The sequence below is a fragment of the Stegostoma tigrinum genome, chromosome 16 (assembly GCF_030684315.1).
Source record: "Stegostoma tigrinum isolate sSteTig4 chromosome 16, sSteTig4.hap1, whole genome shotgun sequence".
In the NCBI taxonomy this organism is placed as follows: Eukaryota; Metazoa; Chordata; class Chondrichthyes; order Orectolobiformes; family Stegostomatidae; genus Stegostoma; species Stegostoma tigrinum.
Window position 1 is genome coordinate 26,343,470 of NC_081369.1, and position 26,629 is coordinate 26,370,098.

At 39.3% G+C, this 26,629-nt stretch overlaps 2 long non-coding RNA genes across 8 annotated transcripts in view; one reads left to right on the plus strand and one right to left on the minus strand.

The window, feature by feature from the left end:
- Positions 1-2,220: 2,220 nt before the first annotated feature.
- Positions 2,221-26,629, plus strand: part of LOC125459723 (uncharacterized) — a 147,729-nt gene continuing 123,320 nt past the window's right edge. For 2 of the 3 annotated variants that reach the window (XR_007249095.2, XR_009446794.1), the window contains exon 1: positions 2,221-2,577. This is a non-coding gene — a long non-coding RNA (uncharacterized LOC125459723). Of the gene's footprint in view, positions 2,578-12,884; positions 13,029-26,629 lie in introns of those variants that run through there. The other variant, XR_009446793.1, reaches the window with a different exon arrangement.
- LOC125459722 (uncharacterized) overlaps positions 2,349-26,629 on the minus strand; it is a 206,883-nt gene continuing 182,602 nt past the window's right edge. For 4 of the 5 annotated variants that reach the window (XR_007249092.2, XR_007249093.2, XR_007249091.2 and 1 more), the window contains one exon: positions 10,612-14,207. This is a non-coding gene — a long non-coding RNA (uncharacterized LOC125459722). Of the gene's footprint in view, positions 2,458-10,611; positions 14,208-26,629 lie in introns of those variants that run through there. The other variant, XR_009446791.1, reaches the window with a different exon arrangement.

Sequence of the window (26,629 nt, forward strand, 5' to 3'; positions counted from 1 at the left end):
AAAAAAAACCTCAACTGACTTTACCTCACTGCGAAGCCTCTTCCAGGGATGCCTAACCTGAAGAAGTTACCATCCTCCCTCCGGACCAACCTCAGGGCCTCTCCACCTATCTTCTTCTCTATCCATCTTCGGTCCGCCTCCCCCTCCATCCCTATTTATTTCAGAACCCTCTCCCCATCCCCCTCTCTGATGAAGGGTCTAAGCCTGAAACGTCAGCTTTTGTGCTTCTGAGATGCTGCTTGGCCTGTTGTGTTCATCCAGCTACACACTTTGTTATCAACTGACTTTGCAACTTGTTTCACATTTTCAGAGCCCCTCCATTGAGAATGTTCTTGCTGTTTCGCTATTTCAAATGGTATGATGCATTTCCTTGTTCTGCTTTCCCATTCTTAGCCCTACAATTGATTAAATCATCTCCTGGCTTTCTCCAAGGCTGATGGGTCTGGCTGGACAAGAGCCCTAAACTGCACACAATGAAGCCAATTCTCATCTGGCAACTACTCCATTTTTTGGTAAAAACTGGAATGTAGTGAGACAGAGATCTCTAAGATGAACAGCTTTCTGTTATCCTTTCGTGACCATTTGAGTTGTGGAAGGGACATTGAAGCATTCAACTGGAGATTCAGTCAGAAAGGTGTGGGAGCCTTACTTGCATTCTCAATTAAGACTCCTGTGATATATATAGAGCCTTTACCATTTATATGCTGCTCATTGGTGAGCTAGTCTCAAAATGTTCAAGCTTTGGAAGATTATATCTAATACATTTCTAATTTTCTTGCTTTTTTTTAACATCCTTAATTGGGACTGTTTTGATCAGGAGATTTCTCCTGCTTCAATCTCATTACTTCATTAATTACAGCTTTTCTGTTTATAACAAGTACTTCTCCACTTCACCAATCATCAGTCTGTCCTGTAATTCTGGTATTGTGTCTTTATAAAAACCAACGCACAATACGATTTTAGCAATTCTGCCATGCCCTAATTCTCGCATCTAATTTGATCTCTCATGGACACACTCACTTGTGTTACCACTCACTTCCTTGATATATTTATAAAAGTCTGTGTAATTGTTCTTGATAGCAGGCTCCAATTATTTTTTTTTCATACTTCATCTTTGTCTTTGCTTTCTTGATTTCCTCTTGCTACTTGCTTATTATAATATTCCCAGTCCTTATTTTAACTACCTATCACACTTACGCTTTTCTTTCATGCTGGTCTCAGCCATTTTCACTGGACATGGTTACATCATCCCAGAAATATCTCCTTTGTGTGCCCATACCCACCAATTCCTCAGGAAGTTCATTCCACATATGAACTACCTTCTGGGTAAAACAATTTACCCCTCATTTCTAATTAAGGAAGGACGCAAATGTGTTGTAATTCAGGGAAATATGCCTGGAATGGGCAGGTTGTGTTTTGAAGAGATGTTGGACAGACTAGGGTCTGTATTCACTAAAGCTTACAAAGGTAACAGGCAATTTGATTGAAAAATGTAAAGTCCTGACAGGGTAGATATGGAGAAGATGTTTGCTCTGATGGAAGAATCTAGAATTAAAGTCACTGTTTAAAAATCAGAGGTTATTTATTTAAAACAGAGATCAGGCTTTTTTCTCTGAGTCTTTGGAACTCTTTTCCTAAAAAGGTGCTGGAAGCAGGCTTCTTAAATATTTTTATGGCAGATGTGGATAATTCTTATTGAATAAAAGAGTGAAAGGTTATCAGGGGTAGGTGGGGTTATAGATTTGTGGTTACAAACTGATCAGCTGAATCAACTGCTCCAGTTCCTTGTTCACATATTCATATATATTAGTCATAGAGTCCTATAGCATGGAAACAAACCTTTGGACAACCAGTCCATGCTGAGCATAATCCCAAACTAAACATGTTCCCATCTGCCTGCACTTGTCCTACATATCCCCAAACATTTTTTTAAAAAATCCAAATGTATTTTACATGTTGTAACTGTACCCACATCCATCACTTCCTCTGGAAGTTCATTTCACACACAAACCGCTCTCCATACAAAAAACACATTGCCCTTCATGTATTTTTAAATCTTCCTCCTCTCACCTTATAAATGCCCCTTAGTCTTGAAAATCCCCACTCTAGGGAAAAGCTGCCTGCCATTCACCTTATCTCAACTGCTCATGATTTTATACTCCTCTAAAATGTAACCCCTGCACCTCCTACACCCCAGCGAAAAAGTCCCAGCCTATCCAGCTTCTCCTTATAACTCAAACGCTCCATTCCCAGCAACATTTTGCTAAATCTCTTCTGAACCTTCTCCAGTTTAACGATATTCTTCCTATAACAGGGTGACCTAAACTGGATGCAGTTCTCCAGAAGAGGCCTCACCAGCATTCTGTACAACCTCACTAAAACCAAAAGAACTGCAAATGCTGTAAACCAGGAACAAAAACAGAAGTTGCTGGAAAAGCTGAGTAGGTCTCGCAGCATCTGTGAAGAAAAAAAAAGTCAGAGTTTACATATCGGGTCCAGTGACCCTTCCTCAGAACTGTTCTCTACAACCTCTACATGATGTCCCAACTCCAGTACTGAAGAGTCTGAGCAATGAAGGTAAGAATGCTATTCTCAAGATACTTGCTGCTAAATTGCTGTTTTGAACTGGTTGCTTAGAACAAGTACCACGTAAATTAAGGTATTGCAAAAATGTGGGAAAATATAGTCTGAAAAATCATTGAAAACAGCAAAGTCAACCCCTCACAATAAGAAATAACTGCACCAGGTAATGATATATAAATGTACGAACAACTGCGTGGATAAATTTGATAAGGAGTTGCTGGAGTTTTAAAAGAAGCTTTACATATTACACAAATTGTAAACCCAGTATTAAAGGAAGTTCACCCGAATCAGTCATTCAACTCCCCCAAATTTTACAAAGTGTCATGTGTTCTCGGGACCTCCGTGGGGACCGACAGATTCAATTCACATGAATGCGGAGCTCCTCTTTATTAAAACTCAGAAACCTGTAAACAGCTCTCTAAATAACAGCCATAACAGGCTCATGATGTCCTTGCTGGGATAAAATCATCCAAAATCATTTGAATTTTGTTAGTACTACATCACATCTTGATTCAATGGCATTAGTGAAGAAGGAGACAAAATCCAATTGTTGACTGTTTACTATATTTCTGATTAGTGCCGTGGTATGAGAAAGGATTACATCAAAATGTGTATAAGAAGGTACAGGTAGATCAAACCTCACCCAGCCAAAAGACACATTAAATTAGGAAGTTGTATCCAGCATCAATGTGCCCAAATTCAAAACTGTACTTTGTACCTATTCTGAAATGTGTGAGTTGCAGGTAAGCTGTTGCAAGGCATTAGAAATCATTAGACAAGCAAGCCCAGCCACAGAAACACTGATAGGTGAATGAAATAATGGATAAACTACTTTTGAGAAAGTGAGCAGCTCATTTTCAGAAGTTGCTCTACAAATTGATATTTATTTTTAATACACGCAGCGCTTAGTGTTCTTTTGTTTTAAATTATTTCAATGAGCAAAAACATTGAAATTTATAAATTTACAACTTATAATGTACAGCTCAAATGTTTTATTTCAGGTTTCAAGAAAGCTCTGTGAATGCAAATGGCTTGGTAAATGGTGTATAATATTTATGTTTGCTGTTGACCCGGAGGCATACTAAAACTAATTTCATCTGTGTGTGCCTGTGCCTATCTGTCACCACACAACACAATGCAGCTTTCTACAGCACTGCCACTAAGTAACTAATTTTCATCAAACTTTACAGAATTAATAGGCTGGCACCTGAGTTTTGAAAGCTCAATTTTATTGTCCATCCATCCACAGACATGGGGGTGGGGGAGCGAGGCATTGGCATTCATTGAAGATATGTTCAGAATTGCAAAGGATGTATTATTCTAGAGGTTGCTGAAGTTTTAAAAGAAGCTTTACATATCACACAAATTGTAAACCCAGTATTAAAGAAAGCGCACTCAAATCAGTCATTCAACTTCCCCATATTTTACAAAGTGTCATGTGTTCTCGGGACCTCCATGGGGACCGACGGATTCAATTCAAATGAATGCGGAGCTCCTCTTTATTAAAACTCAGAAACCTGTAAATAGCTCTTTAAATAACAGCCATAAAAGGCTCATGATGTCCTTGCTGGGATAAAATCATTCAACAACTTAGGATGTCTCTCCAGCATTTTTAAGAGCTGAAGTTGGTTGGTACAGTGATGTAGTGTACATCACACACCAATTTGGACAAAATAAACAAAGAAATGTTTGTATTTATATAGCGTGTTATTCCATTGAAGTGTGTCTTTCACTATATTTGCAGTGCATTGAGAATTGTCATGTAACTATAAGTAAATTTAAATTTCTTATAATAAATCAAGATGTTTAATAGATATTGCAGAGTCTTTCAGTTTCTGCCTTATGCTTATACCACTTGGTTAAAATTATTAAAAAGTTTTTTTGCAAAAAAGCATTTTTTATTAAGTCTTTCCTGACAATACTGGAGATGATATTGTACAGAAATGTATGGCATCACTTTTCATGTTCGTAATGAACAAAATGTTGTGCTTTTCTGGCTGTCATCTTTAAAACAAATTTCTTGTGAAACAATCTCGTAACAAAGCCTTACAACCATTATAATGTAATTTCCTTACTCAGATATGTCCCTGTCACAAGTCTAACCAATCAGCTCATCCTAACTTAAATGTATATTTATCGCTGCCTTTAAACTGTGGCTGAAAATGATGCTGAGCATTCTCAGGCCCAATACTCACTACTATTTCTCCATCTAACTAACCACACATCTCCCACAGATTCATCATTTATTTTCATGATCGCCACATCAAAGTTGCAGAGATTGAACTCAATGTGCAGTTAAGTTTTAATTATTGCAAAATCATGCTGATGGGAGCCCCTTGTGAAATTTTTATTTCAAAAAAAGAGAATGGCTTCGAACTTTTGATAACGGAGACAATTAGTGTTAAATTGGAATATTCTGGAAATATATTTAAAACTTCTTAAAAATATTTTTAAAAATTGCTTTCAATTAAAAAAGACCTGGAGGCACAATAAACATGGATTTTTTTCACTATCCAGATTTCTTAACCATTGATGGTAATTTGCCGAAAAGCAGAATTTTTTCAGCTTTGATCTTTTTAGGCTTTAAGGTATTTCCCAATTTGTCCTGTATTTTATAATGCGGCGCCATGGTGGTGACTGAGCTTTTGCAACTACTGTTGGATTCCTGTGATTACTCATCTGGGCTTCGGCATTCTTCGGACACATTACAACTTCCAAAACTAATGCAGTGGTTTAATAAAATGAGGAAGAAATTCAGAATTAAGAGATTGATTAAATGAATAGGTTAGTGTTTCAATGTAGATTGTCTAGTCATGCTTAATAGAGTACATTTATAGTCGATTTACAAGCTGGGCTGGAGTAACTCCAATACAGTTAGGAGGCTGACATTTTACATCTGAATTTTAAAACAATAATGTGCACAGTACTATGCCGAAGCAGCATGCATTGTGCAACATACTTACTTCCACCATTTTGTTTGCTACATTCACCAGGAATGTTAAAATGTTAAAAACGTATTTTTGCTGCTGGAATTGCACCAATTATTCACATATCTAAATTAGTTACAGTGCAAGCCTGCAGCATAGTTCTTCTATTTTAGCAGGCTAATGGGTAAGCTCTTTAAGTATGCAAAAGGAAAATAATTCTTTACATATGTCACTATCTGCCTACTCAATATGTGCTAAATTTGCTTGCTGCAGTGGGGCAACGAATGCTTGGTTATGTTTACAATCCTGGTTTGCGCCTATTCCAATGTTCCAATTGCATTTCCAATCAATTTCTAAAGTGTGGGAAGGGATGTGCTGGCACACTACGGAGGGACTTGTGCTTTAATTATCTGCCTATGCAAGATGCAAAAAATGGTCACTGTACAAGTGAAATGGAATACAATTTCAGTCTAATTTGTATGTGAAAACTTTTAATTTGTCTCAGTGACAGAACTGTTCCAATCCTGGCATTCTACCAGTCAGAAACAAAACAAAAAATAATATTTCAGGTACACATTTTATCTGTATAAATTCTGTACCTTCTGACGAAAATAATGTGTGTGTTTTCTATTGTCAATCACACTGTTACACTATCATTATCTTGAGTTGATCTTCCTTTTGTGTATGTTTGAATTAGAAAACAAAACATTTTTTTTCAAAATGTTTATTTACTTTTTTCAACAATAAAATGATCACAACTGAGGGAAAAATCTGACAAACGAGAATGGAACAGGTCATGGTGCACTCATAATGGTTGCAGCAGCTGCTTCGTATTTTATGCTGATAACTAACAATAATAATTACTTATGTTTACACTCTCATGTTTGGAAAGACAGTCATTTATTCAAGCTTGGGGCAAGGCTCTGAATTTAAAAATCCTGGTTTAATAGTTGGTACTATTGTATAGATATTTGGCAAAAAAGAAAGATGCAAATTAGTTTTAGATATTTAATTTGAATTCGTTATTGATTTGCAACATCCAGTTGAAAGGAAAAACATGACGTTACATCACATTGGCAGGTATGGCAGATTTAATTCAGCCAGAATTTTCATCAAATTTACTTCCTATCTGTCAATACTAACTTTAGTTAACAAACTATCAAAAGCAAAGAAAATGTTCCAGGCTCAAACCTGGCCTGTGCTCAGTTATATCGTTCCAGCCAGTCAGGGCTTTGGTGCACTAAAGGTTTAGGAAGAAGAAAATGAGCTTGCATTGTCAGTCTGAGGCAACATCCAGCTGTCCCTACTGGAAATGCATGTTTGTGTAGTTTACATGAAAGAGCATCAAGCCAGGTATTGTGCCCTCCATGACAAAATATCTTGTCAATATTCATTTATGAGGAGGTGTCATTTGAGTCGAGTACTGAAAAGTTATTAATGTCATCAACTAGCTTGAGTTTCACCCTAATTTTAGAGCCTCAAATTAAAACTCCATATAACTTTCAACTATATCTTCAGGCTTGACAGTCCTTTGTTTCATCAGTGAGTTACCTGTTGGAAGGGATGATATTTTAATATTTTCTAGCAAAATGTTTATTTGGAGCTGCATTCTGCACTCTAGAGAAATTATGTTCATATATAAGTTTCCATGCAATAATCAATTTGTGATGCTTTTGGATCAAGCCATGGGATATATTCTAACTTGGGTTCAAGTGGAGCCTGATTCTTAATAATTCCTTCAATTTAAAAAAGACAAGTCTCTAATTCTTTCACTAGACAATTTAAATCAGAAGTATTATTGAAAATACTATTCAAATACTAGATTATCATTTGGCAAATTAGCTGTCAGATTTAGTTTTAAGGGAGTATGCTGCAAGCAATTCATAATACACATGAAAAAGACTGCCAATTTAGGAATAACTAAAACAACATTTCTTAAAATTATATTCACAAACATTAATGGCATGGGTAAGATTTAAACCATGTATTAATCACATACCAGAGAGGGCTGACTTGATTATAAGCATGAAGCCATAAATGCTACAGTTGAATGCTCGTTATCCTATAAACTGTACACCATCCTAAGCCTGACTGTTATCAGCCATACAGAATACAGGAGGGAAAATACTAACAGTCTAATATAGTTTACATTATAGAAAAATATAATTTTGATCAAGTAGAAGATAACCCTCGAAGCTTAAAGCCACAAAGGGTGCTTATTGATTTATTTAGTTTTTTTTGGCTAAGTTTTAAGTATCAGTAAAATCTTGAAGGTAAAATAGTTGCTGTAAATTATATCTGACAGGTAGCAAGTAATATTTGACTTATCATCTGTCAGATACATATCTGAGTGAAATTTACAGCATCTATTTTACCCTCTGTCGATTTTAAAATTGGCCAAAGACTAAACAGAGCAGTCACAAATCCAAGCCTAAAAGAACCCTTCATTATGGTTATTTCCGGGGCACATAAAGTGTGTTTTTTTAAATGATATGCAAACTGAAGGCAACAAGACAACAAATTGCCAGCTTATAGAAAATCCTGCCTTATTGGTTTCTTTAACCTCTGTCTACCCTCAAATTTTAATTGATGTAGTTTTTGAAATCATTGCTAACTAAAGTTTATGCCCTATGGCCACAAATTTTGTGCCAGCACAAATGAAGCCCTGAAGGCACACAGTGGAGCAGGCATTACTGGAAACTATTTCCAGCATGGCTCTCACAGTGCTCAGATTGGGAAAAATGTTAATGCAGGCATGCAATGCATGCACCAGACATATCACCAGAAGTATGAAAGTGACATCAACCAGTAGTTCGGACTGATTTAATGCACGTTTTGATAACTTTGAGTGTGCAGATCCAGTGAATGCCAATGCTAATCACTCCCAGCTGAAAATGCATTCAGTTGCGCACGAGACACCATAAACTGCTTTTTAAAGGGACAGCCATCCTATTTACAGCTGAGATGCTTTGTTTTATTACTGCGTCAAAGTCTGTGGAATCACTGCAGTTTATTTATGGATGGCTATTGATGAGCTAGTTCATTTATGAAGGGAATTTGGTCATATGTACTCACCAAGTCTGCGACAGATATATGCAAGATGTATCATTGCAGTGCCTCTGAGCCTCCAACATGACTGGGAAATGGAGCAAAGAATACAAAGAGAGGAGAAACTTTGTGAAGAGGAAGGAGGAGGGCTCCCTACTGCCTATAGTGTGTTTTCTGAAAGTGTTTCTCATTCTTGCTTTGTACCCAGGTGCAATACCTGAGTTGATTCAGCCTCTTGTGGAAAATGATCACAGAACTGTGCCTCCTTGTTCAAGATGATCTACAGACTTACAGCACAGTGGGAACTGCACAAAAAGTGTCAGTAACAATTACCGCATCTTCTACATACTCGAATCATCTTATTTAGAAGTAGTAGATGTAGTAAAGATTTTTCCACCGCACAAACCATTGATACATCCTGAAGTTGACAGAGCTACTATATTTGAGGAGAAATGTTTGCAATATTTTCTCTCTCAGCAAGAACAAACAGGATGAGAGGGCTTTGCCAGGATTGAAGGAGATCTAGTGGTTCAGGGAGTGGCAAAATCCCAATTGATGCTCTTTATTGATGTTAAATGTTAGCAGCCCAACTCAAAGAATCATATAGTGCAGAATATCATATTGAGAGGCAGAGCAGCCTCGAAGGGATGAATAGCTTACTCCTGCTCCTAGTTTGCAGGAACAGCAACTCATATTCCGCCTGGGAACCCTGCAGCCATATGGTATCAATGTGGACTTCACCAGTTTCAAAATCTCCCCTTCCCCTACTGCATCCCTAAACCAGCCCAGTTCATCCCCTCCCCCCACTGCACCACACAACCAGCCCAGCTCTTCCCCCCCCCCCACCCACTGCATCCCAAAACCAGTCCAACCTGTCTCTGCCTCCCTAACCGGTTCTTCCTCTCACCCATCCCTTCCTCCCACCCCAAGCCGCACCCCCAGCTACCTACTAACCTCATCCCACCTCCTTGACCTGTCCGTCTTCCCTGGACTGACCTATCCCCTCCCTACCTCCCCACCTACACCCTCTCCACCTATCTTCTTTACTCTCCATCTTCGGTCCGCCTCCCCCTCTCTCCCTATTTATTCCAGTTCCCTCCCCCCATCCCCCTCTCTGATGAAGGGTCTAGGCCCGAAACGTCAGCTTTTGTGCTCCTGAGATGCTGCTTGGCCTGCTGTGTTCATCCAGCCTCACATTTTATTATCCTGCTCCTAGTTGTTATTTTTCTATTTGCAGTGAAGGAGTGAGTTGCTTGTGAGAGATGAGTAATGCTTGGTCATTACAACCTTTCTCATTCCTTGGGATATCTGAAGGAGTTGCTGATCTCTTGAACTGGAACACCTTCACCAGATCCAACGCAGGCAAAGGGACTACAGCTGACATTTTAAGAGTGCAAGTGCATATGCCTTTATAAAAATATAAGATTATTTGTAATGAAGTGTCATCCTATGTGTCCTCTGTAAGTTTTCTTCATCCTTTCCTTCCCACTATGTCTACATGCAGCTGGTATAAAGGGAGCCTAATCTGTATTAGCCCAGTTGGCTTGGAAAACCTGGCTGGTCATCCCAGGGGGTGATTGAGCCTAGAAAACCCAGGGCCACCACAATTGTCCTGTCCAGATGCAGGCTGACCCTCTGTAGCTAGAACTTCTATAAGCTTTAGCATTGTAGGAAGGGGAAAGGCACAGGAGCTGGGAACCACGGGCCTGCTTGACAGGAAGCACCTGGGGTCTTGTGTGTGGCTGTTTCTCCCCGTGAGTATCTGCTGGCACCACCCTTGAGATGAAAGGGCACCTGGAGTGAGGACCGGGTTCCTTATTCACCTCTTGCCTCAGCAATGATTCCAAGCACCTATGCCTCGAGTGCAGATCTTTGTACATATCATGAGGATGCTGGACCTGGGTATCTACGCTGGGAGCAGACTTTCCATGAAGAAAGCTGGTTGCTAGTGTGTGGGAGCTTGAACAAAGCTAATACCTTTGGTTGACTTTCTCATTGCAGGAAAACAATGGAAGAAAGGGATTGTGTAAGGCAGAAGAGGGTGAATGTGGACATGCTGCATGCAGTAGTCAAAGTTGTAATCCATGACCCTTGGTGAGATGGGTGTGCAGTCACTGAATTAGATGTAGTGGTGGTCCTCAAATGGTGAGTAGAAGAGAGAAGATAGTGGCATTTACACTAGTGGACTGCAAAAGATCAATTCACCTTTTCCCTGCACAGTGGAGCATTGCATTTCACCTCACATTGCACTGACCTGGGTCACTATCTCAGCCCTGGCTGGTTGAGGATGGTGGCATGGCCTCTTTTACTGCTCCCCTGGAAATGTATTACTCTCCATCTCTCCAACCAGCAAGCAAGCCAGCTCCCTGTCAGTGAACTGAGAAACTCACTTCCTTTTCTGGGCCATTTTCTTTGGGATAACAGGGCTGGGTCATTGCGAAAAGCAGTTTGCAGCTTTCAGCTTGTGAAATGTTTTCGAGCTGGAGTATAAGCACGGTGCCAACGGCATAAGTGTTGCAAAGTCTAAGCAGCAATGGTGCATCCGCCCCTTCTCCCATACAATTCCACAAAATAGTCGGTCACATAATTAATGAAATAAAGAGTGGACAAATGAGTGGGAAAGTTGACAAGTGCCATGGCAGACCACCCATCATGACTCTCACTCCAAAAAATGCTTCACTGGAGCAAACAGGAAAAATTAGCCTAATTTAACCTACAGAGAGGCTGGCAGCTTGAAATACAGTACTGAAGTCAGTGAGCATGTCCAATGGAAGTAATACAAGGTAGATTAAAAGCGGCAGCAAAGACGGTGCAAGGTGAATGAGTGAGCACCAACAAAGCAAGATAAGGTCTATAAAATGCAACCTATACAAATTTATGAGATGTTTGCTTGTACCCCTGTGCATAAAGCAACTTGGAAAAAGCAGGAAAGTTTTAGGGGTCCCTGAACTTTTAAGTAAAATGTTCATGGACTGAAGTAGTGTGTGTGCTGGTCCAAGAGCTGGGATGATGATAATGTGGGATTAACGTTGCCAATGCTGACTTGTGTGAATGAAGCATCAAGGAATATGGCAGCCACAAAATGTGCAGGAGCAATATGGTGCAGATATAATGGGGTGATAGCAAGACAGGCAATCATTGAGCTGCCTGCCAGGTGCCTGCTCTGCCCTATGATTTGGAACTTGCACAGTTGAGTTTCTCAGGAATGGACCAGAGAATTAGAAGTGGTGTACAGTATGATTAAGATGCAAATGTATGGAAATAAAGTCATAAGAGTCATACAACATGGAACCAGAACTTTTGGCCCAACTCCTCCATGCTGAGTTTCCCAAACTAAACTAGTTGCATTTGGCCCATATCCCTCTAAATCTTTCCTATTCATGTGCCTGTCCAAATGTCATTTAAATGTTGTAACAGTGCCTGCATCACTTCCTCTGGCAGTTTATTTCACATGTCAACGACCCTCTGTGTGAAAAAGTTACCCCTCAGGTCTCTTTTAAATGTTTCTCCTCTCAACTTAAAAATATGCCCTCGATTGTTGAACTCCCCTACTTTATGGAAAAGACCTTTACTATTCACCTTATCACTGCCCCACATGATTTTATAAACCTCTATCAGGTCACACCTCAACCTGTACACTCCAGTGAAAGAAGTCCCAGCCTATACAGCCTCTCCCTTTAACTCATATCCTCCAGTCCTGGCAACATTGTGGTAACAAAAAACCATTTAAGATTTAAGAGTAAATTTGCAAAACATTTTTTGCTATATCAACATTCTAATTTTTTTCATTCTGTCTGTTTTTTCCCAACTTGCTCAACGTTATGACAACACAGCACTGAATACATATGATGGACACTCATGTAAACACAAACAATTTTAAATAAAAAGATATAAGTCCTTGTCAACCTTTATGTATTAAACAACCAAATTATTTTTAAAAATACTATCTTAGCTTTCTGGCTGTCATCAAGTTAGTAAAATAATATTAGTCGAATAAGATTATTATTGCACCAAAGTGTCGTTTCAAGTTGCACATCCAAAAAAAAATTTCTTTCAATTTCTTTATATATTACAATCAATAAAGGCCTTTTGTTTGAAGAATGTTCCAAATACTCAATGTTAGAATGTTTTACATGGGCGTTAATTTTAACAAACAAACTGGAAAACACATTTGTTTCTTGCAAACAAAATGTCCTTCAGCCCATAAAGAGTCAAAGAGGTTTTTCATCGTTTTTATTTGAAACCCACAATAAAACTTTAAAGACAATCCTCTTCCCAATAAAGAACAAAGAAAATGCAAAAGTAGACTGGGATGAAATGGGAGTTGGGAGTAGCAGGTGTTGGGAGCAAAGCATATTAAAGCAAATTTGTCACTGCTTTCGCATTTTCATTCAAACCGCTGGCCAACACTGACCAGCCAATTGACTTCTCTGCAGCATTGTCCAACAGAAGGCAGTCTTCGCACACAGGGTAGGTGGGGTGTGCTGATGGGGACGGGGTGGGGGGGGGAGGTGTGCGGGGGGGGCAGAGAAGTTGATAAAGTTCTCTATGATTTTATCAGACCTGACTTGTGCAATCGTTCTACTAAGTCATTTCAACTCCAGCCTTGCTGAAACATAGCAAACTCAGTTGTAGAGGTTAGTTGCATATGAATGAGAATCAAGTTCGAGCCGTTGGAATAGGAGAAGTGAATGATGATTGTTCATGAAACATAAATTTAAGAACAATTTTAGCTAGTTGTAATACTAAAATAAATTTTAGATTAATGACAAGCTAGATACCACAATCAGTTATATATATGACCACTAGCATTTTTCCTAAAGTTCTCGGGTATAATGTACCTTTGTCTGCAGCACATTAATTAGTTTAAGAGTTCATAAGTACTTTTGCCAGGCAGTTGCTTAATTTCTTCTTCTATGTAAAGCCGCAAGGCAACTTTGATTTATTTAAAACAATAATGTTCTAAGGACTTTGTGGGACTCGTTTTTGGGGCCTATGTTGGATATCGCATAATGGTAAGATCTACAATAGAGGGAAAAAAACAGACTCATTTTGTTGATAGGCACAGACAAACTGCTATTGTGTTTTTGAGTTTATCCCAGCATTTAAGTTGTTTCCACTTGTATTTGTGCAACAAAAAAAAATTGGCTAAAGTTTTTTAAGTAGAAAGGATGAGCTTAATTGAAAAGCATTCCACAATTGAAGATAAAAAAAACTTAAGTTGAACAGGCAGTGTTCTGAGAATTCATTTTTACAGAACAAGTGCTCTGGTGGATTTTACCCCAATTAAATTTCAGGAGGGTTTGTTAGTAATAATAGATGCTGATTGCTTGCTTCCAGCAAATAAGGGAGGGGGGAAGGCTACAGAATAAAGGTTTTGGCTGATTAATACACTGGAAAGGCTTTCTTCGTGTGTAGTTTTCTCAAACTCATAAGCTCTTGAGTATCTTTAGTGCAAATTTAATTATGTCCTTAATAAGCAGAATAAGCACCTGAAGAAATCTCTGTCCCTGCAAAAGATGATGATGTAATGCACTAATAAGAAGCAGCAAAACCACTTCACGTCGATGCCAGATGATGACCTTGTCTCCCAAAGTTTTACATTTCAGTTCATGTTCTGAAAGCTGATATGGATGATCAGGTCTGGCTCTGGTTCAAAAGCAGTTCAGAGTGGGGAGGGGGTGTGGGGTGGAAGAGAGAAAAAAAACAGTCAACAGAGCAGTTTCTATGGATTTTCTGTTTCTTGCTGATTTTCCATAGTTTTTTATTCTGACATCATTACCCAGAACGAACAGGCTCCAACTCATACAGTAAATGCTCACAGAATGACAAATTTCAGATGCAATGGGAACAATGAAACGTATAAGCAAAGCAATGAAAATTCATTTGTATAAGCCTGCTCCCCTACTGCGGAATTTTCAATTATATATATCTAATTATGCCTGTCAGTTGGTGAATTGCAAAAAGAAATTCTTTGTCCCTCCTTTTTGTCTCTTCGTCATCTCTTCTGTTAGAACGATTACAGCACACTTATACAACTAATTGCCTTACGGCTTATTAGTACTACAATTATGCAGCCTGGGATTCTTGTGTGAACAGCCATCTGCATAAAGTGACACTATTCAAAACTATCCATAATTTAACTAGCGTTATTCCAAAGCAGTGAGTCCAGACAATTGGTTGGCCTCCATATTTCATACCCACTCTGGCAAGGGAGTATTTTTTGTCCAGCATTTCACCTCTTTAAACCCACTGTGAATCTGAAAGAAAGAAAGTGCCTAGAATGCTAGTAAAAGGGATGAACTGAAGCATGGATAATGCTCATTCCTTCTTTGGTAATTTTTCTTCAAATTTTATACCACTAGGCAATTTTTGTTTCTTTTCAAACTGCTGAGAAAGTGCAGATGGTTTGGACCACACAGAAATCTGTTTCTTATGTTCTTCTTGGGTATAATGGAGGACATTGTGAAAATCGATACATTACTAGTGATTGTTAGTGATATTCATAGCTGCTCTTACTGAGAAAAAAAAATGTGAGGCAGATCACTCAGGCATTCAGCTCGTGAAAGCAAGGAGTCACTTCTTTGTAGTTCATATTCATTTACTTATGCTTTCTCTGAACCACAACTGAAACTGGGTGAAAAGAATAATAGCAGAAGAAAAAAATAAAAGTATATAAGTAGATTTATTGAGCACTTGCTCAAAAAAAGCAACCAACAGCCCTGGCTGATATATTACCAAAACCCCATCTGCCATGTTTGTAACAGAATGAAGAATAAAACCTTTGACAGAAACAGCTAAATTTGTCATGTGATCTCAATAAAAGAATAACTGCTTTGAATAGCACTGAAGCCTAGAAAAATTGTTTACTGGCCATATAATAAACACCTCACCAATGGTTTCAAAAATCAACATGAGACAAAAACTTCATACTGAAAAAAAACCTGTGAATATTAAATGTATTGTCAAATCTTAATTTAGGTACAACTCACCTGAGTGCCAAACTAATTTTTAAGATCCAAACAGCATTGCAAATGCACTTTTCTTCATGCAGTAATCAATTTTAAAGTGACAAAAGCTGGCTGGAAATAACTTTGGTAGTAATCTTTTAATTTCAGCATTGTCTTATGTTCTGTAATATCACCATGGTTTTAAAGGAAAGTAATTTGGAAAAAAAAGCCTATGTTACCAGGACTTCAGGGTTGAAATGCTTGTAGCTGGTAATAAATTAACACACTATTTCACTTCCTTTTCTCCAACAAAGCAGTCATTTGTCCACCTAACTTACATTCAATTGTGAGTTATATTTCCCGGATTGCAAGTACATTCAATTGCAAATTATTCAGCAGTATTAATTCTGCCGTTTTAACTACCTTGAGAACTAATAAAGAATGCAAAGTACAGCAAACATCTGGCTTCCGGACTAAGAAGTGCTCAGATTCTCAAAGAGGTTTAACTGACAAAATAGTTGGTTATTAACATTAGAATTGCTTTACCAGCCTTTGGAATAGGAACAAGGGATCCATTATAGTGGAGTGTATTAAATTTAAATTGTTGCTTATTTCCTAATTTTTCTGAGTATTCACAAACATGCAGCCTCTGATAGCACATTGCCAGTGTACTGATGTGCAGCTCAATGGTGTGCCAGGATGTGGGGTCTCTCCCTCGATCCCCAACTCCCAACTCCCAACTCCTACAATATGCCTCTTTCCGTCGTCCCCTACACGGTGACCTCCCAAACTTAACTCAATTGTTTGGGCCAGTGAAGATTGCAGATGAGATGCCTCCTTGAAGGAAGGCAGAAGAAATGGAGAGCTCACTCATCTTGCATTGAAGTTTTGCTTTCAATTAGAAGGACCAAAGTTGGTATGATTACAATTAGGAATATATAATCACTTTATAGTCTTGAAAACAAAAATGACAGTCTATAAAAATTCAACGTGTTCTTTAAATTGTAGATTGTAAAAAATACTTTTGGCTGTTATTCATGAATTTCTTTCAGATGTGATGCTGTTTCTTTTGAAGGATTGTGCAGTAGGTGATCTGTTGAGGTGCAGCTGAAGAAAAGCTCCATATTGTTACTCCAATCTGGCTATTTAGACAGGCACAAAGTGGTTCAGCCAAAACTCAGGAGCCTTACATGAATGAGTGAGTTGGGAACACCAAAGTACAGGTTAATTTACATCAATTTGATCGTACATCAAAATTGTATCTTGGTCTTTTTCATGTATTTTAAACACAATACGGAGCTTTACTGTCAGTTGCATCTTATCAGTTAACATGGCGTATAAGATTACCCCATGTTTTCAGCCCCCAAATTATGTTTACTCCTTGTATTTGATGTATAAATTGATGCCCTTTTCAACCACTATAAGTAATACTTACATCGTAGTCAGCCGTAATTTATTACCCTATAAATGTTGGCTTACTTCTGAGTATCCTATAAGTAGGTGTGGGGGTTCACACAGGAGATATGGGGAACAATAAAGATAGTGACCACCCATGACCATGCTGTTGGTTCACTTTTATAGTTGACGTATAAGTCTACCTTTGTTTTCAGAGAAATTTTTTAAGGCTTCAGATGTTGAGTTGCCATCAATGGCAGTTACTCATTCAGTGAGTTAAAAATAATCTTTTAATTGTTTCAAATGCTCTAATAGTTATTCAGATCAATTGAGGTGATCTACCTTCAAATAAAAAGTAGAGAAATCATTGTTCTTAATCAACAAAAATACTTTCTTTAAACATGAGAGCTATATTAATCAATGAGTATATTTATCTCCATTTCCAAATAGCATTCTAAGAATTTAGGTCAGCTTGGATAACATTAGTGTAATGTTGAAAAATTCAACAGCAACAAATATTTTATACTTAAGCTGGTATTAGGAATCCAGTCACATAAACATAAATATTAGTACGTATTGCAATGAATTATATCATACATTGTATCATACTCCAAAGTTATGCGGAATTAAAGTTATAACAACAACAACTTGTGCTTATATAGTGCCTTTCACATAACCAGAAGGCCACAGAAGTTTTCTGGATAAAGTTTCATATTGACCTATAATAGGAGATATTCAAACAAGTGACTTGATTGAAGAGTTGGGCTTGAAAGAGGCTGTAAAAGGAGGAGAGTATCAGAGAGTGAGTTCCGGAACTTAAGATCTCAATAACTGTAGGCACAGTCACTGATAGTGAAGCAAAAGGAAACTGGAGTTGTTGAAGAGATCAGAATTGGGGGAGTGGAAGTATCTCAAGAGACTGCAGAAAGCAAATAATGTCAATAGAATTCAAGTTATCTTTAATGAATAGGAGAATTCCCACAATGACTACATGGATATTGAATTATGTAGTAATATTCTGTCTCTTGTGGCTTCCATGTCTGAATACATCTGTACAGTGTACTATGCAATTTACAAAACCTGATGTCAGATACAGGATTTTTCAGGAATATATTATCACAATGTAGACTCTGTTTCCAGAATTTTGATGTCTTTGCTGGTATCCTTTTGTACTTTATTGCTGTGCTTAAAGAAAGCAGCTGCTTTAGGATGGCAGAATTACATGTTGGTGACATACCTGTGCAATGTGGACATTGGTCATTACTTTGAATGTCATGACCACCGGATTGCTGCAGATACTAGAAAAGCATAACATTGTTCAAATCAATGTTAAAAATGTAAACTTGCTGGAACAATACCGTAAAGAGTAAAACTAAATCAAGCAACTTCAGGAGTATGTCGTTCATTTGAACTGGGAATTGATCCAAAATGTCAGTTTCTGTTCAGATGTTGACTGGGCCACAGACTTATAAATTTATCTTTAATCATCCTGTTGAGACAGATTATGACACACCTCTTGAGCAGGTGGCCATTAACCCAGACCTTCTGGTCAAGAGGTAAAGATACTACCACTACCACTAGCTTTTTTAAGACAAGTAATATCTTAACAAAGATATATTAACAAATAAATTTAGGAATGTATTAATGAACCGAGTCCCAATAGCACTGTCATAATTGAAACAGTTGTTGGAAAAAGTATAGGTGTGGAGCTGGATGAACACAGCAGGCCAACCAGCATCTTAGGAGCAGGAAAGCTGACATTTCAGGCCTAGACCCTTCATCAGAAATGGGGAAGGAGAAGGGTGTTCGGAAATAAATAGGGACTGAGGGGGAGACGGATCAAAGATGGATAGAGGAATGCAGAGATGGAGAGGAGAAAGACAAGATAATGAGGCGGTGATGGAGGCAGTAAAAGTGAGTGTAGGTGGGGAGGTAGAGAGGAGATAGGTCGGTCCAGGGCAGATGGACAGGTTAATGGTACGGGATGAGTTTAGTAGGTAGGAAATGGGGGTGCAGCTTGAGGTGGGAGGAGAGATAGGTGAGAAGAAGAACACGTTAGGGAGGAGGGAACAAGATGGGCTGGTTTTGGGATGTGGTGGGGGGAGGGGAGATTTTGAAGCTTGCGAAATCCACATTGATACCATTGGGCTGCAGGGTTCCCAAGCGGAATATGAGTTGCTGTTCCTGCAACCTTCAGGTGGCATCGTTGTGGCACTGCAGGAGGCCCAGGATGGACATGTCATCTGAGGAATGGGAGGGGGAGTTGAAATGGTTTGCGACTGGGAGGTGTAGCTGTTTGTTGCGAACCGAGCGTAGGTGTTCTGCAAAGCAGTCCCCAAGCCTCTGCTTGGTTTCCCCGATGTTGAGGAGGCCACAACGGTTACAGCGGATGCAGTATACAACATTAGCAGATGTGCAAGTAAACCTCTGCTTGATGTGGAACACCTACGCTCAGTTCTCAATAAACAGCTGCACGTCCCAGTTGCAGACCATTTCAACTCCCACTCCCCTTCCTCAGATAACATGTCCATCCTGGGCCTCCTGCAGTGCCACAACGATGCCACCCGAAGATTGCAGGAACAGCAACTCATATTCCGCTTGGGAACTCTGCAGCCCAATGGTATCAATGTGGATTTCACAAGCTTCAAAATCTCCCCTCCCCCCACCGCATCCCAAAACCAGACCAGCTCATCCCCCCCCTCCCTAGCCTGTTCTTCCTCTCACTTATCCCCTCCTCCCACCTCAAGCTGCACCCCCATTTCCTACCTACTAACTTCATCCCACCCCCTTGACCTGTCCATCCTCCCTGGACTGACCTATCCCCTCCCTACCTCCCCACCTAAACTCAGCTTTACTGAGTGCATCCCTGCCTCTTTAACTTGTCTGTCTACTCTCCACCTATCTTCTCCTCTGTCCACCTTCGATCCGCCTCCCCCTCTCTCCCTTTTTATTTCAGAACCCTCTTCCCCTCCCCATATCTGATGAAGGGTCTAGGCCCGAAACGTCAGCTTCCCTGGTCCTAAGATGCTGCTGGCCTGCTGTGCTCATCCACCTCCACACCTTGTTATCTCGGGTTCTCCAGCTTCTGCAGTTCCTATTATCTCTGTTGGAAAAAGTATGTTGCATTTAAACCATATTACACATACACCTAGTATTCTTTCTACTGGTCTCTCATTCCCAAAAGTTTCAAATGTTTGTTGCTTTAAGTATAAGGTATTAGTTATATAAATGCTTTGTGGACACTTTATTATGACAGGCTCTTTGTTCCTTGCAATTAGTTTCCATTTCTTTGTTGTCCATTTGATATGATTGAAGGTCAGTTTACTTTTGCCACTAATGTAAAGCAAATAAGATCAGTTCAGTCACCCCTCAAACACCTTTACTTTCTGTCCAGCTGAAACAGCTCAGTTGCAAATGAATTCAAATGAAGATCTGGGTCCTTTTGTGGTGCAGTCATAGTGTCCCTATCCCTGGACCAGGAAGCCTGGGCTTAAATCCCACTTGCCCCAGAGGTGTGTCATAACACCTCCGAACAGGTTGATTATAAAATATGCTGACTGAAAATCTAAAGGTACCTTAAAAAAAAACCGAAAGAACTGCGGATGTTGTAAATCAGGAGCAAAAACAAAGTTGCTGGAAAAGCTCAGCAGGTCTGGCAGCACCTGTGAAGGATGAAAACAAAGTTAACGTTTCCGGTCGGATTCTGAGGAAGGGTCACTGGACCTGAAACTCAATTTTTTCCATCTAAAGGTGCCTTGTTCAGTGCTGCGTATCAGCAGTAACACCTCTAAATTGACTTCAATAGAAACACAAATTAGGAGCGGGATTAAACAGGCAGCCTAGCTGATATCGTCCACATCACTCAAAAGTCAACAATCCTACTTTCTATGTAGGGTTTTTCAAATTTGCCTGACGTAATGTCCTAACTTGATCTTAAAAGAATAGACATTTTATACAAAAGATCCACCTTTTATATTTGGGAATTGACTAAAGCCAAATAACTAATTTAACATTGTCAGCCTTGTAATTTGTCCTTAGTTTCTATTCTCCTGCCTTTTACTCATATAACTCATTGCACCACATCAAGCAAATGCACAGAGTTCAGTAATATGGACTGAACCGAATACACATTCAAAAACAAACTAGTGCTGATAATTAAGATAGGAAGCATCAGTGAGATGAATGCACAAATTTATTTCTGCTTCCTGTTCAACTGTAATCATGTTAGTGAAGTTCACTATGAAGGTAGTGCTGAGTCAGCATAGATTCAGCGCAGGACAATGGCAGGATACCTTGTAAAACAATAATATGTTGCATTTATTTAGGGCCTTTAATGTCATCAAGCAGCTCAAGATGTGCTACAGAAATGACATTTTATGATTTCAATCCATTCAGCAATATGTGTCCCAATGGTAAATTTTAATTGTTGGAAATGCTTAAGTAATAGGAAAAGCAGCAAAAAGTGTTTAGGAAGGTCTTAAAGTTGCTGGAGGACTATCCCTCCAATACAGCCCGAAAACAGGTATTGTGTCAACTGACAGCCATCAAGTTACAGCCTGACAAAGGAACAATTACTTATCAATTAAATGAGCCTTTTTAGGAACCTAATCTGCAACCAAGGAATAAGGACACCGTTAGTACTGGTAAAACTGGGAACAGCATGTAACTGTTTTCTCGGAGTTCCACCCACATAGCAGCAGGAAACTTGACAAGGATCAGTCAGTTTGTGGTTCAGTAATATAGCACCCAAGTCACAGATGCCCCATCTTAACTTGCTGATGAACACATTACTGTTGATCTGCAGCATCTTTTAATGTAAGAGGCTTTGGTCTTTCTAAATATTTAGCCTTTTCAAGACAACTTGAAAAGTATCCAGTTGTCATTGAAACACTTGTACAAATATTCCAAAATGTTGATCAACATGAAAGCTTACATCTTCATAAACCTCAAAATAACTCTGAACAAAATTGAATGTACAGTTTTCTGGGAATGCCTAAAGCCCTCTTACGATATGGATAAAAGTAATACCACAGCAAAACAAATTACTCACTCAAACATTGTGGCTTTTCATCATATTACCCCTGACATGTGACCCCTCTCCCACATACATCCCACAAAACAATGTAAACAATGAAACATAATTGAATGGCAGGAATATAATTGAGATATTGGCATGCATAAGTCATTCTAATGGTAAAAATACCTTTTATGTCAGTTTTCATTCATATTCGAAAAATGTGATGCAATTGGTAAATGTTAGATGTAAATCTTCCAATTATATAGATCGATCTTAGAAAATTAGTTTCCAAAATAGAATTAAGTTGTACTGAAAGCAATTCAGCTCCAAAATGTTTAGTCTACATTTCAGAGCAGATGTTTTTTGTGCCTGTTTTTATGATATGGATGAAGCTCAATTTTAGTAATTTTGTCGAAACAAGATGAGAAAGGGATTTTTGTGCCTATTTGTATCGTATGCAAAATCTGTAACATTGATTTGATTTATTATTGTCACATGTATGTAGGTACAGTGAAATGTTTAGTTTTGTGTGCAGTACAGGCAGATCATACTACACAAAGTGAATAAGGGTAATAAAACAAAGCAAAGAATACAATGTTATGGCTGCACAGAAGGTGCACAAAGAACGAAATCAACATTAAATTTGAAATTTGAGACGTCCACTCAGAAGCCTAATAACAGCTGGGAAGAAGCTGTTCTTGAATCTGTTAGTGTGTGTGTTTAAGATTTTGTGTCTTCTGCCCAATGGAAGAGGTTGGAAGAGATTATAACTGGGGTGGGTGGGGTCTTCAATTATGTTGGCTGCTTTTCTGAGGGAGCAATAAGTATAGATGGAGTCAATAGTTGGAAAAAAAGCTTATGTGATAGGCTGGGCTGTGTTTACAACTCTGTAATTTCTTGTTGTTCTGAGCAAAGTAGTTGCATTCCAAGCTGTGATGCATCTGAATAGAATGCTTTCTATAATGCAATAATAAAATTTTATAAGAGTCTAACTGTGGCCATAGTGGCTCAGTGGTTAGCACTGTTGTCTAATTGTGCCAGGGACTCAAGTTCAATTCCTTAGGTGACTGTCTGTGTGGAGTTTCCATTTTTGCCCTGTATTTGTGTGGGTTTCATCCAAAGATTGCAGCCTTAGTGGATTGGCCTTGTTAAGTTTCCTATAGTGTCTCGGGATGTGTAGGTCAGGTGGATAGGCCATGGGAAATGCAGGATTTCAGGGATAGGGTAGGGGGTGTTGGACCATTGGGGAGCTGTTCAGGGGATATTTGCAGACTCAATGAGCTGAAAGGCATGCTTCCACACTGTACGGTTCTATGATTCTATCAATTGTATAACCGCTTTATGCTATTGCTCATTTATAAAATACATTTGCTGTGCTATCTTCTGTCAAGTTGAGAATCAAATGGGCCTGCTTGGGGAGAAATCAGATGGTAGTCTAATGAGAAGAGGTTCATTCTGAAACAAGATGATATCCATTGCATGATAACCTGGAGGCACATATAGCAATGATGTGATCATATTATTGTAACGATTACAAGGTCTTCCCAGATGGTTGACCTTACTCTTTTGCAATCCTGAGCTGTTCTCCTATTAAGTGCATATAAAATCAGCATAATGGTTGGTGCTTAAGGCCCTCCTCAGGATCATGTATTCAGCCCCTTGCACACTGACATATCTTCTCAAACAGTTGAGGTTGCTGGGCCTGCCTCTCTGTAACAGCTGCCAAAAAGTTCATGGAGGTAGCCAGACTGTCACATGACTCACTGCACTGCTGAGCTACAGGGCAATGAGGGCCATTGGCTCCCACATCCCTGCCTGCTGTTCCTGTTCCTCCCTGTGCATCTGGGTGAAGTCGCTGATAGCTGACACCACAGGGGCCTCTCCTGCCTCGGCAGGGCAGGTAGCTGGTCTCCAGCAGATCTCCAAGCCCCAGCAGCCTGGGGTGTTTCTTCCTCAGCCAGCTGTGGATCTGTCACAGTGAGGTGCTCACCAGATTGTGCTGTCTCATTTTCTATGCCTAATGCTTCCCCAAAGTATTTTTATCTGAGCTGGTGGGGGCTGCAGGAAGCAACTTGTCGATGTTTCCTGTGAGACCTTGGAGGTCCAGGATAAACTTTCTGGGAGAGCTGGGTGTTTCTCTGCAGAACTCAGAGGACTGGAGAGGAGGCCGTCCCCACTAGATCCTAGCGGTCTGGCCTGAGATCGCCTACCGGCCAGAGCTGTCTCCAGAATGTGAGGGAATGGCCAGCCATGCCCCAAGAAGGTTGATGACCTTCTCCACTCCACTGGGTGAAGTGCCGCACTTTCCTTTTTGCCACCTCCGGCCTCATTCTCTCTCAGCTACAGCACACTTACTACTGCATGTAACACATTCTTTCACACGTTCCTCCCTTTTAACCTCGCACACCACTAACCCTGCATACCCTCCACACCCCGTCCTCAGTCCTTAGGAACACCTCAACACCTTTCCCCTACATGAAGCAGTAGTAACTTATCTCACTCATTCCCCTTAAGGCCTATACAGGGTAAATGCAGTCCACAACAGAGCAGAGCTGGCCTATGTAACTGCGGGAAAGGCGAGACTTTTGCTTTGGATTAGCCAGTCCACCAGGGCATCCACAGCAGCGAATTGTATGCCATCTTCCCTTCGTCCACCATTTTGCAACTATGTCCTTGACTGAGCAGATAGCCTTGGAATGCAGTGCTCTCCCAACTGCATGACATTGGCTCAAAAAATGCTGGTCTTTCAATGGATATTGCTGAGTGGTGAGTTGTTCTGGGAATGGCATATGATAAAATGAACCTGGACATGGATTGCATTGGTCATTAATGAGGTGAGTTTGGTAAGGACTCACTCAGCTTTCCAGTGAGAAACCCTTTAAAAAACCAAATGCAACTCTGGATTCGCCAAATAAAATCAGCCCATCATCATGTTAAGTCTATTTTCTATGAAAGTCAAGAATTTGAATATACACTTCCCATCAAGTCACTGTCTTTCATAAATTTCAAACATATAAATATAAGGGCAATGGTTACAAAATCTCCCAGATCTGGAATTTCTTTGTAAGCCTCACCTTATCCATGTAATGGGAATGCTCCTGGTTTCTGTAATTTGGTCTGTTTATGTGAAGGTATTTGAAATTCCTTTAATAATAGCATGCTCTCTTGATTTGTTTTGCTTAGTTTCTGCTTCCATTCAGGTGACCAGAATCCTTTTTGACAGAAGTGTTGTGCCAATACCATATCTTGTTACATTTATCATACTGCAACAATGTAGACTGTTTTATTAATCGGAGATTAAAAGTTACTTGTGAAGTGTTCTTAATCGACCTGTTCAGACTGGTTAGGACACACCTGCAACGCATGAAAATTAAACTCAGATTTTGCGGGTCAGGTTAGATTATTTTAAAATCAACCTGTTTAGACATGTTATGACATACTTGCAAAGCAGGCAGAAATTGAACCCACAACCTCTGGCCTACATGTAGTGACATTAATACAACTACAAGAACCCTCTGGCTCAGATTACAGATTGACTATTACTTGTATCCAGGAGGAGAGTGTTAATTGGAAATTTAAATGGCAGCAAACAAGACATTGGCTGATGGTGAGTGAAGCTTTTTAAGGAGAACATTGTGCAATTTGTATAACTCTGCAAATAATATCTTGTAAGTGAAATAAACTTGGCTATACTATTCCATCTTTTATCACCTGACATCTGAGGTTTATAAAAGAGAGGAGTACAAAGTGAGCAGAGGTTGAACTGGCCTGTATAAACATTGTGTGTTTTTATTTTTGTGCTTTTTAAAAACTGTGGTCTGAAATGGGCAATATTGTTTTAAATCCAATATTTAAAACTATTGTTGCCTGTTTTGGAAATCAAATAACCTGATATTCATGACAAGCATCATTTAAACAAGTTATTTGAAAATTAGTTTGCAGACAGATTAGAACCAAGGGCTTCAAATTCAGATGGAACTTTTGCTGACAAAAAAAGTTTGGCTAATTAATGGACTAGTAACCAGTTATCAATGACAAAGGCTTTTTTGCCTGCTTACAACCATGTGATTGGTTCTCAGGTAACTGAACAGCTTAGGGGCTAGGAACAAGAAATAGAGAGAAGTAATCAGATGTCCACTAACTCAGGGGTCGCCTCTCTCCGTTCTCTGCATTAAAATTTCACTTGAAACATGAAGAAAACCAGTTTATCTTTCCTTCGGCAGTTGCTATGAGTTGTAACTTTTTCATTAATAAGTAGTACCTTTAAGTAGTGAACAAGCCACACTGGTGCCTCTTGAAGTATTTGGAAAAGAAAGGCTGAGAAGAAACTTTCTGATCAGGAGAACAAACCCAACCGAACTGCTTTCCCAGTTTTTCTCCCCCTGTCCAAATCTGTATCTGTCTCTGTAGTTTGTGTGTGTGTGTGTGTGTGTGTGTGTGTGTGTGTGTGTGTGTGTGTGTGTGTGTGTGTGTGTGTGTGTGTGTGCGAGAGAGAGAGAGAGAGAATTGTAATTTGTAGAGTTATATGTCATCACTGTATTCTTGTTTATCTTTGGCCAGTGTCCAATTACTTGTAATAATTAGTCATTCCTGTTAAACACAGAAACCTAATCCATGCTCTCTATCAGACTGGATCTGAAAATTATATAAAGTGGCGTAATTTGTGCACATACTTTAAAATCTTTATCATTGTGGAGACTCCGGGAATA